This window comes from Dendrobates tinctorius, unplaced genomic scaffold, assembly GCF_039654945.1.
Source record: "Dendrobates tinctorius isolate UK_male_01 unplaced genomic scaffold, ASM3965494v1 ptg000122l, whole genome shotgun sequence".
NCBI classification, from domain to species: Eukaryota; Metazoa; Chordata; class Amphibia; order Anura; family Dendrobatidae; genus Dendrobates; species Dendrobates tinctorius.
This window is the reverse complement of record NW_027361790.1, coordinates 5,137,367-5,149,904: the sequence shown is the minus strand read 5'-3', so window position 1 is coordinate 5,149,904 and position 12,538 is coordinate 5,137,367. Positions and strand designations below refer to the sequence as shown.

The window sequence follows — 12,538 nt, the reverse complement described above, 5'->3', positions numbered from 1 at the left end:
GGGGAGGGGGGAAAAATAATAAATTACTGATAGGGGTTTGTTATAAGTCTCCAAAAATAATGGAAGCAACAGAGAATATCCTCATAAAGCAAATAGATGAAGCAGCGACTCAAGGAGAAGTCATTATTATGGGGGACTTCAACTACCCTGAAATACATTGGGAAACCGAAACCTGCAGTTCCAGCAAAGGTAATAGGTTTCTGACAACTATGAGAGACAATTACCTTTCACAACTGGTTCAGGACCCAACAAGAGGGGGGGCACTGCTAGACCTAATATTATCCAACAGGCCAGACTGCATATCAAATGGAAGGGTTGGGGGTCACTTGGGTAATAGTGATCACAAATTAATAAGTTTTCATGTATCCTTTAATAAAATGTGTAGTAGAGGGGTTACAAGGACACTAAACTTCAGGAAAGCAAATTTCCAACGGATGAGAGATGATCTTGGTGCAATTAACTGGGACGATATCCTGAGACATAAAAATACACAAAGAAAATGGGAGACGTTTATTAGCATCCTGAATAGGACCTGTGCACAATATATACTGTATGGGAATAAACATGCGAGAAATATGAGGAAACCACTACGGCTAAATAGAGCTGTAAGGTGTGCAATAAGTAATAAAAATAAAGCATTGTGGTGTAGTTACCACTGTGTCGGCTAGGGGGCGCTGTGTGGGTGTCCCAGGACGGGTGTACAGGCACATTCAGTGTGGTAACAGGAGCAGGGTCCTAAATGACCATTGTGGGTCTTAAGGTGGGTGGCCTTGGGATGCAGGCTCCAGGGTGTATTGATCAGCAGAGGTACTGCTGATCTTTCTGTTACACTGTGTCAGGGAAGCCTGTGTGTCTATACAACCTTTGGTGATGTCATAGCCATGTGATCCCCTTTGGGTGTGGTTACAGGGCTATGTAATTGAGGTGTTTGGCACATGTGAGAGTGTGGAGGGAGTCTGTCAGAGTGTGGACAGACTTCCATGTGTCCAGGTGGGACACTACAGAGAGTGGTCTGTGTTCCAAGGAAGGAGAAGCCTTCCTGTGTCTGTGGCTGCAGATAGAGCGCTGCTCTGGACATTGCCCTGGCCTATGTATATTAGTTGTATATGGGGAGGACTACACCTCCCAGCATGTGCTGAGACTCTCGGTCCGAGTCTGAAGCCACGGACGTTTATGTTCTTTTGTGCCTAAGATAGAGGCTATTTTGGTGATACGCTGAGTTATGGTTTATGGAGCAAATAAACCTCATGAACTTTGGGAAGAACCTGCCTCATGATTGTCTCCCGCTGCACCTGAGCGAGTCACATCCCTACAATTGGTGACAGACTGCGGGCAGCGACTCCCAGAAGCACGTGTGGCAGCGCTGGTGATTCTGAGCCAGGAGAGCAGACGGTCTGACAACCGTGAGTAATACTGACCGAGGTCAGAGAAAGTGACTGTATTAAAATTTGTGGGATACCTCTGGAGGAGAAGAGGCGTCCAGGAACCTGTGTGGCCGACACAGGTAACAGACAGGAGTCTGTGTTGCACTGACCAGGGTCAGTGAGAGACTGTGTTCCTGGAGGGGTCAGTGAGCAAGGTCCTGGAGGGTCAGTGTTGGGAGGTTCTGGGAGAGGAATCGGATCCCTGGAACACGTGATATGACCTTGGACCTGATGAGGCGTGTGTTGGGCAGTCTCAGGCGGAGACGGATGTCCTGAAGAGCACCCGCTGAGCCCCTGGACCTGGTGAGGCTGGTGTGTTGGGAGACCCTGGGAGGAGGGTCGGCTCCTTGAATAGCACCCGGTGTGCCCTGTGTGTTAGACGGTCTCAGGTGGAGACGGTACGTCCTGAGTGGCACACGAACAGGACATGTGAGAGACTGTGCATGTGTTTTTTTTTCTTTTTTTTTTTCTTTTCCTCTGCAAAACCTGAAGGTGCTTGCTGTGGCTCAGTGGGGTCACGAAGGTCTCGCAGCACAGGGACCTGGTGTTTTCTTTAAGGGATCTGCCCTGGGAGCATTGGTAGCAGACGCTGTCTGTCTACACCATCCTGCTGCAGCTTTATTGCATGTGACTAAGCGGATACAGCAGTTGTGGCTTTACACAACTATTAAGGGTGAGTACCCTGTATTATTGCTGCATAACCCATTATACCTGCACTGGTAAGGCCCTATGGGCGCACTTTTGTGGCTTTTTTATCTTTGAGGGTGACAAGCGACTTCCAGTAACCCGGCGGGGTTACGAAGGTGACAAGCGGCTTCCGGTGGATCGGCGGGTCCACGAAGATGGCGCAGCAGGAGCTGCAGTGACACCAGCCGCTGTGTATGTGTGTGAACAGCAGCCGGAGGTGCCGGTGATCAGTGACAGCAGGAGCTGTGGTGGTGCCAGCAAAGACTTGTGTGGTATCGTGAGAGACAAACTGTACTGTGTGAACTGTGGCATAAGAAGTTCTGCAGAACGGACATGGGGAAATCCCAAAAGGGGGCGGTGACCCAAAAGGGAGTGGTAACCAAAAAAGGGGTGGAGTCCCAAAAGGGGGCGGTGACCCAAATTAGAGTGGTAACCCAAAAAGGGGTGGAGTCACAAAAGGGGGAGGTGACCCAAATTGGAGTGGTAACCCAAAAGGGGGTAGAGTCCCGAAAGGGGGCGGTGACCCAAATTGGAGTGGCAACCCAAAGCGGGGTGGTGGTCCAGAAAGGGGCCAAGTTTGAAGAAGTGACAGCACTAGGTGACTCAGTAGGTACGTCTGGAGTACCGCAGTGTATGTGCAGGTCTTTTTCAGAATGTGGAATATCCTTTCCAGGTAGTAATGACGGGCCACAGATGTGTACAGTGATGCTGCACCGGGAAGGAGCCTTTGGTCGGCTGGACTCAGAGAGTCAGGTGACTCTGACAGGAACGCCTCTCGTTTTCTCTCTGACCGAGAAAAACGTCAGGGTTCGCTGTAAACACGGGGTCACGGTGAACTACGCAGTAGACACAGTAGTGTTTGAGGGGACCAAAGGTGGTGAGTGCCAAGGTAGAGGGATACCACGGGACTTAGTCTATGCCTGGGAGAGGGGCCGGGACTTTCTTTTGTTTGATGACATTTGGTCGGATGATGGAGATGCTTCGACTGTGGGGCCAGCGGACACTGAGACAGTGACGGCTCCTGACATGGACAGGTCAGAGGTAGAACTGACCAGAGGAAGAAGTACATCTGCCCAACTGACGGACCTGACGTCTCGTGATAAGACAGATGGTGGGCTGGGAGATGAGACTACTGGACTAGACACATTGGTGCTGGACGGTAACTGGAGGGTTCACTCGACTGGTGTGACTGACCCAGTGGTACCCTTTGATGATATAATTAAAGAGGTAATGGTGAGACACGTGCTGGCCAAAAGAGAACAAGATCATGAGATACAGCTGATAAAGGAGACTGTAATAGAACATGTCGAACGGGAAAGAGTCCTAAGGCAAGCAGCTGAGCACAGAGTGGATGAGCTGGAGAAGGAAGTCTCTGAGCTCAGAGGTCACCTGTCAGCATGTAAAACCATGAACAAGACCCTGTTGGAAGATATGGAGGTGCTCAGAGAGGCCCAAGAGAAGCATCAACAGGAGATTCTCAGGAGAGAGGATCAGCGTCGCTACCTGGCAGAGGAGCGAGATAAAGTTCTGCAAGAACTCAGTGGAGTAGTAAAAGGTCTTCTGCAGAAGAAGTAGATGGGTGAAGACGTACAGTGGCCGTGCCCGACTGATAGCAAGGCAGAACTGCCAAAGCCCATCTTGGAAAAGGGTCCTGAAGACTGTAAATCTCAGGAAGATGGTGAACCAAGAGCTGCACAAGACAGTCACCCGGTCTTGGCAGATACCTTGAGGGAAGTGTCTGTGGGGAACCCAGAGCCATCTGTCCAGGATGAGAGCAAGTCCATGACCTTCAAGTGCGTGATGGAGGTACCCGAAGACGTGCGAGAAGCGTGTGCCAGCGAAGGTGTGCATGAGACCTTTAAAAAGGCAGTAAAGGCCTATAGTGTGAGCTGGGCACCAGAAACAGACCAGTTGGTGATACTGGCAGAAACGGAAGACACAGAGAGAAGGGTGGCTGTCCTGAAGGAGATGCACCTACAATGTCTCCGCACGAAACAGATGCTCGTGGAGCGTAATAGGAAAGCCGCTCGACGTCTGGAGCTTGCAAGGGAAGCACAAAGTCGGCTGAGCTTTGTGGAAGACATAATTCCGGTACCCAGAAATCTGGTGGGGAAAGTCGTTGGCAGACTTGGAAAGGTGATGCAGGAGATGGTGAATCGATCCTGTGTGAAGAGAGTGAGGATCCCACCTGCTGGTGAAATCCAAGTCGTTATTGAAGATGACATGGTTCCTGTCATTGTGGTTGGTTCGGTGGAAAGCATTGGGAAGCTTCGCATGCTCCTGGAATATCGGGTAGCGTACCTGAAGGAGATTGAGCAGCTAAGACAGGATCGACTGCAGATGAATGAGCAGATAGAGAACGTCAGGTGGTGTCCACCTCCAACCCAAGGTGTAAGGACCCGAAGGGATCCTCCAAGGAATGAAAGGACAGGTAGTCGAAGGCAAGAACGTCGAGAGTCCGCAAGTGGCCGTTCTAATCGTAGTAACATAGGCACGAGACCCGGTGGTGGACATAGTGACAGAGGGTCAGACTCAGACCAGCCAGTTGGCCCAGCTGGACGTGGGACTCATGACAGTGTGAACTGGGAGAGCCGGCCGGTGAGAGAAAGGTCGGGTGACGGAGCGCACTGCAAACAGGTGGAGACTAAAGAGTGTCTGATCACACTGACGGACGTTGACGGGAAGGCCAAAGCCCAAGGCCGAGATACTGACCGCTGGGGGCGGGGGAGGCCTAACGTGAATATGAGGCAGTTTGACTACCGAAACAGACGGAGATGGTCCTCTCGACTTGTAGGGCAAGGTGACATGGGTGCCAGGTCTCAAGATACCTGGGTGATGTCATGTGTTCAACCCCACAAGTTTGAACATAGGGGGGAGGTATGTGGTGTAGTTACCACTGTGTCGGCTAGGGGGCGCTGTGTGGGTGTCCCAGGACGGGTGTACAGGCACATTCAGTGTGGTAACAGGAGCAGGGTCCTAAATGACCATTGTGGGTCTCGAGGTGGGTGGCCTTGGGATGCAGGCTCCAGGGTGTATTGATCAGCAGAGGTACTGCTGATCTTTCTGTTACACTGTGTCAGGGAAGCCTGTGTGTCTATACAACCTTTGGTGATGTCATAGCCATGTGATCCCCTTTGGGTGTGGTTACAGGGCTATGTAATTGAGGTGTTTGGCACATGTGAGAGTGTGGAGGGAGTCTGTCAGAGTGTGGACAGACTTCCATGTGTCCAGGTGGGACACTACAGAGAGTGGTCTGTGTTCCAAGGAAGGAGAAGCCTTCCTGTGTCTGCGGCTGCAGATAGAGCGCTGCTCTGGACATTGCCCTGGCCTATGTATATTAGTTGTATATGGGGAGGACTACACCTCCCAGCATGTGCTGAGACTCTCGGTCCGAGTCTGAAGCCACGGACGTTTATGTTCTTTTGTGCCTAAGATAGAGGCTATTTTGGTGATACGCTGAGTTATGGTTTATGGAGCAAATAAACCTCATGAACTTTGGGAAGAACCTGCCTCATGATTGTCTCCCGCTGCACCTGAGCGAGTCACATCCCTACAGCATTTAGAGAATTAAAGCAAGTAGGTAGTGATGAGGCATTAACTAAATACAGAAGATTAAATAAATTCTGTAAAAAGCAAATCAAGACAGCAAAGATTGAGACAGAGAAAGTAAAAATAATCCCAAAATATTCTTTAACTACATAAATAGTAAGAAACTAAAAAATGATAGTGTTGGTCCCCTTAAAAATAGTCTGGGTGAAATGGTGGATGAGGATGAGGAAAAAGCCAATATGCTAAATGACTTTTTTTCAACAGTATTTACACAAGAAAATCCCATGACGGATAACATGATCAGGGATAAAAATTCTCCATTAAATGTCACCTGCTTAACCCAGCAGGAAGTACGGCGGCGTCTAAAAATCACTAAAATTGACAAATCCCGGATGGGATACACCCCCGAGTACTGCAGGAATTACGCACAGCCATAGATAGACCATTATTTTTAATTTTTAAGGATTCCATAATAACAGTGTCTGTACCACAAGACTGGCGTATAGCAAATGTGGTGCCAATATTCAAAAAGGGGACAAAAACTGAACTTGGAAATTATAGGCCAGTAAGTTTAACCTCAGCTGTGGGTAAAATCCTGGAGGGTTTTCTAAGAGATACTATACTGGAGCATCTGGAGAAGAATAACCTCATGACCCAATATCAACATGGGTTTACAAGGGACCGTTCCTGTCAGACTAATCTGATAAGCTTTTATGAAGAGGTAAGTTCCGGACTGGACCAAGGGAGTGCAGTGGTGTACAAGGACTTTTCAAAAGCTTTTGATAAGGTGCCACACAAAAGGTTGATACATAAAATGAGAACAATGGGAATAGGGGAAAAAATGTGTAGGTGGGTTAAGAGCTGGCTCAGGGATAGGAAACAAAGGGTGGTTATTAATGGAGCACACTCAGACTGGGTCACGGTTAGCAGTGAGGTACCACAGGGGTCAGTTTTGGGCCCGCTTCTTTTTAGCATATTTATTAATGACCTTGTAGGGGGCATAGAGAGTAGAATTTCAATATTTGTAGATGACATTAAACTCTGCAGGGTAATCAATACAGAGGAGGACAATTTTATATTACAGGAGGATTTATGTAAACTAGAAGCTTGGGCTGATAAATGGCAAATGAGCTTTAATGGGGATAAATGTAAGGTCTTGCACTTGGGTAGAACAAAGATGATGTATAATTACGTGCGTAATTGTAAAACACTAGGCAAAACTGTCACTGAAAAGGACCTGGGTGTATGGGTGGTTGACAAACTCACATTTAGTGGCCAGTGTCAGGCAGCTTCTGCAAAAGCAAATAAAATAATGGGATGCATTAAAAGAGGCATAGATGCTCATGAGGAGAACATAATTTTACCTCTATATAAGTCACTAGTGCGACCACACTTAGAATACTGTGTACAGTTCTGGTCTCCGGTGTATGAGAAAGACATAGCTGAACTGGAGCGGGTGCAGAGAAGAGCGACCAAAGTTATTAGGGAACTAGGTGGTCTGCAATACCAAGACAGGTTATTACACTTGAGGTTATTTAGTTTGGAAAATCGAATGCTTCGGGGTGACCTTATTACAATGCATAAATACAGTCATATGTAAAAGTTTGGGCACCCCCTATTAATGTTAACCTTTTTTCTTTATAACAGTTTTGGTTTTTGCAACAGCTATTTCAGTTTCATATATCTAATAACTGATGGACTCAGTTATATTTCTGGATTCAAATGAGGTTTATTGTACTAACAGAAAATGTGCAATCTGCATTTAAACAAAATTTGACCGGTGCAAAAGTATGGGCACCCTTATCATTTTCTTGATTTGAACACTCCTAACTACTTTTTACAGACTTCCTGAAGCACTAAATTGGTTTTGTAACCTCATTGAGCTTTGAACTTCATAGCCAGGTGTATCAAATCATGAGAAAAGGTATTTGAGGTGGCCACTTGCAAGTAGTTCTCCTATTTAATTCTCCTATGAAGAGTGGCATCATGGGCTCCTCAAAACAACTCTCAAATGATCTGAAAACAAAGATTATTCAACATAGCTTTTCAGGGGAAGGATACAAAAAGTTGTCTCAGAGATTTAACCTGTCAGTTTCCACTGTGAGGAACATAGTAAGGAAATGGAAGAACACAGGTACAGTTCTTGTTAAGCTCAGAAGTGGCAGGCCAAGAAAACTATCAGAAAGGCAGAGAAGAAGAATGGTGAGAACAGTCAAGGACAATCCACAGACCACCTCCAAAGACCTGCAGCATCATCTTGCTGCAGATGGTGTCACTGTGCATCGGTCAACAATACAGCGCATGCATAACGCCTTTTTGTATGACCAAACAACTCAATCTTTGTTTCATCAGTCCACAGGACCTTCTTCCAAAATGTAACTGGCTTGTCCAAATGTGCTTTTGCATACCTCAGGCGACTCTGTTTGTGGCGTGCTTGCAGAAATGGCTTCTTTCCCATCACTCTCCCACACAGCTTCTCCTTGTGCAAAGTGGCTGTATTGTTGACCGATGCACAGTGACACCATCTGCAGCAAGATGATGCTGCAGGTCTTTGGAGGTGGTCTGTGGATTGTCCTTGACTGTTCTCACCATTCTTCTTCTCTGCCTTTCTGATATTTTTCTTGGCCTGCCACTTCTGGGCTTAACAAGAACTGTACCTGTGTTCTTCCATTTTCTTACTATGTTCCTCACAGTGGAAACTGACAGGTTAAATCTCTGAGACAACTTTTTGTATCCTTCCCCTGAAAAGCTATGTTGAATAATCTTTGTTTTCAGATCATTTGAGAGTTGTTTTGAGGAGCCCATGATGCCACTCTTCATAGGAGAATTAAATAGGAGAACTACTTGCAAGTGGCCACCTCAAATACCTTTTCTCATGATTTGATACACCTGGCTATGAAGTTCAAAGCTCAATGAGGTTACAAAACCAATTTAGTGCTTCAGGAAGTCAGTAAAAAGTAGTTAGGAGTGTTCAAATCAAGAAAATGATAAGGGTGCCCATACTTTTGCACCGGTCAAATTTTGTTTAAATGCAGATTGCACATTTTCTGTTAGTACAATAAACCTCATTTGAATCCAGAAATATAACTGAGTCCATCAGTTATTAGATATATGAAACTGAAATACCTGTTGCAAAAACCAAAATTGTTATAAAGAAAAAAGGTTAACATTAATAGGGGTGCCCAAACTTTTACATATGACTGTATATGCTGGGACAATACAAAGACCTTTCTAATGATCTTTTTACTTTTAGACCTGTGACGGGGACAAGGGGGCATCCTCTACATTTGGAGGAAAGAAGGTTTAAGCATACTCACAGACGCGGATTCTTTACTGTAAGAGCAGTGAGACTATGGAACTCTCTGCCATATGATGTTGTAATGAGTGATTCCCTACTAAAATTTAAGAAGAGTCTGGATGCCTTACTTGAAAAGGATAATATTACAGGGTATATACCCTAGTTTCCTTAATATTGCTTTGATCCAGGGAGCTAGTCTGATTGTCGTATGTGGAGTCGGGAAGGAATTTTTTTCCCCAATGTGAAGTTTACTTTTTGCCACATGGGTGTTTTTTTTTGTCTTCCTCTGGATCAACATGTTAGGGAAGGTTAGGACAGGATATGGGTTGAACTAGATGGACTTAAAGTCTCCCTTCAACCTTAATAACTATGTTACTTTGTTACTATGTTACTGTGTAATAACTCAGCAGACAGGGGAACCGACCACAGAGCAACAAGTCAGCAGATTGAATTTACAAACTGAGCCATGACAAACTAACATAACTGTAGTTGTTTAGAAATAAAATTAATCATCAAACATACAGATTGGCTAATAATTGTGCGCATAATGTAAGTTATCCCTATGTATTATGCAACCCAGATAAAGGAGGCGGATACAGCTACATGTTAAGGGTTAATATTCAAGATGATGGTGGCTGCATATACAGGATTAATTTACCAACAGTATTATAGTTACTTGTAAAAGATGAATCAGCAAAAGTAGGAATCAGATGCCTGTAAAATGTTAATTGAGTCTTTCATTACAGAGTTCATAGACAGACAGGCAAAGAAGGCTGCCAAGATTAACCCTAGATGGTGTATCTAGCCTTCTTCTCCTCTATAGTAACATTCAGCATGAGACAATAGTTACACAGCAATGCAACTATTCAATTTTCCAAGCTCATTTTGGATTTACATACAATTGGCTAACAGACATGAGGCTGTAAATTTTCCAATGCTTAGAGAAAAAAAAATTGAATAAGCTGCAGCAATAAAAGTTACATATTCTGAAATGGCTGTCCAAGCCCTATTCCAGGATACCATTAGTTTCGTAATAAAAAAATCACCTGACAGATTTCCTTTAAATCACTATCAAGAGTAAGATAACGGAGAGGCAAGAACTATTATCACTAAATAAAACAGTTTTTTTTCCTAATTATATGTATTTGACAATATTTTTAGTTTTTGATGTCCATTTTGTTAATTAAGTTTCCCAGGAGATGACTGGTGTCTTCAAACAGTGGCTGGACAGACATCTGTCTGAGATGGTTTGGTGACTCCTGCATTGAGCAGGGGGTTGGACATGATGACCGTGGAGGTCCTTTCCAACATTGACATTCTATGATTCTGTAGCATGTACAGTATATCAGCCAGGAAACCCTAATTATTATTCAACCTTAAGAACTATCTAGAAAAACAATATGATGCCACAATCTACGAATGCTTTTTATAAATTATATTATACTGTTTATATACGAGGATTGAAAACACAAATGTAACCCTTTCACTACCCAGCGATTTTCCTTTTTCCCCTCCCCTTATTCCAAGAGCCATAATTTGAGGGCTTTTTTGCGGGCCAAGTTGTATTTTTGAATGACACTATTAATTTTCCCATATAGTGTACTGAAAAAGGGGGAAAAAATTCCAAGTGTGTTGAAATTGCAAAAATAAGTGCAATTCTGTAATTGCTTTTTAGATATTTATTTACTATGTTCACTATATGGTAAAACTGACATGGAAATGATTCTCCAGGGCAGTTTGAGAATGCAAATACCAAACATGTATAGCTTTTTTGTTTTTTAGGTGATGAAAAACAATTTGGAAATTTGTAAAAAAAAAAAAAAAATTTTGTCGCCATTTTCCAAGACCTGTAATGTTTTCATTTTTCGGCGCATGAGGCTGGGTGATGGCTCACTTTTTGTGTCTCGAGGAGACATTTCATTAATACCATTTTGGGGTTTATTGCATTTATTGCAATATTGCGGCAGCCAAAAAAACATAATTCTGGTGTTTTGATATTTTTCTTGTTACGCCATTTACCAATTAGATTAATTCATGTTATTTTTTGATAGATTGGACATTTCTGAACACAGCAATACCAAAAAAGAAACAATTAATACTACTCCTTACTCATGATAGAGAAAGAATAAAAGTAGAGATCCATAAAATAATTAATTTTATTTAAATACAAAATTAAAAAAACAACCAATATCATAATAAAAAAGCAGAACACCTCAAAAAACCCGGATTGGATAGCATCCACAGAAATATCCCCATATAGGTGATTCAATGTAAAGATATATTCCCAATACTATAGCCAATATAAATATATAATTAATCATAAACATACCAAATCTCTATTGTACTATAAAGTGCAGTGCAATAAATACTCAGAGATTAATTTATAGGTGACAAAATTCTAAAAAATAATAAATATTAGACTAATAGGGAAGAGGGAAATAGACCAATAATGAATACATTCAACATAGGGTAAGTTCATTTGGATAAATAACACCATAACAAATAGGGGAATCAGATGTCTCATTAAATAGATTATAATATGCAGCAAATAAATTAAATAGCTGTGAGACTTTAAAGCGATTCACCTGGTGTGGGGCTGTGTGCACCGTCCTGGGACCCCGACACGTGTTTCACCGCTCGGCTTCTTCCTGGGGGCGTGGCTAATGTGAGGGGCGGATGATGTTTTATACTGAGTGTGGCCAATGAAAAGAAGAGTAATGCAAGTCACGTGCCGGGTAAGTGACGCATGCTGCTGTTGTCACGCCCCCGGCACAACATAGCTTCCCGGAACATGCTCTGTGACCCACAAGAGTGGAACGCAAGCGGTCATTGTCTGAGCATTTCCAGAAGCTTACCGAGGCCTGGACAATACAGCGCATGCGTACATCTGGACTGACTGCGATACTAGATCATAAATAAAACGGGGAACAGATTGGAATCCTTTCTGACTATTGTTGTAATGAAGACACTAAAATGTCCTTAAGACTAATTTTTGGCACTTCCCATCCTTGGGGCTTTGTCCGGCGGTAGAAGTGTTCACAAAACTTGTCTCTTCTGATATTGCAAAATTGGCTCAGAAACAGGGAGGTGTGTCTAATTTATCTAAACGAGAACAAGCGGCTCTAACAGATTTGAAATCTTGGGATGATGTAGTTTTTAAGCCGGCGGATAAAGGGGGTAATCTGGTTATTTGGCCAATAAATCTATATGAGAGACAGGCCAATAAACTTTTGAATGACACCAGTTGTTACCAGAGATTAACTTTCAACCCCCTATCCTCTTTCCAGAACCTTTTAATGGATATCTTGGACAAGGCTTTTGCACAAGGTATAATTGCCAAGAAGTTATTGGATCGGATTCGGAATAGTCATCCTAAGTTACCAACATTTTATCTAATACCGAAGATACATAAAAGTATTGTGGATCCCCCTGGCCGCCCGATAGTGGCAGGTAATGATGGACCATGTGAGCTTATTGGATTAATTGTGGATTATTTTTTGAAACCCTTGGTATGTGATCTACCATCGTATATTAAGGACACCACGTCGGCTTTACAAAGGCTGGACCAATTGTCATTAGA

The 12,538-nt window shown here is 43.8% G+C and overlaps 1 protein-coding gene across 3 annotated transcripts in view; it reads right to left on the bottom strand.

Annotated features, from left to right (window-relative positions):
* Window positions 1-12,538, bottom strand: part of TAFA2 (TAFA chemokine like family member 2) — a 445,777-nt gene that overhangs the window by 372,783 nt on the left and 60,456 nt on the right. The gene's annotated exons all lie outside the window — the stretch shown is intronic.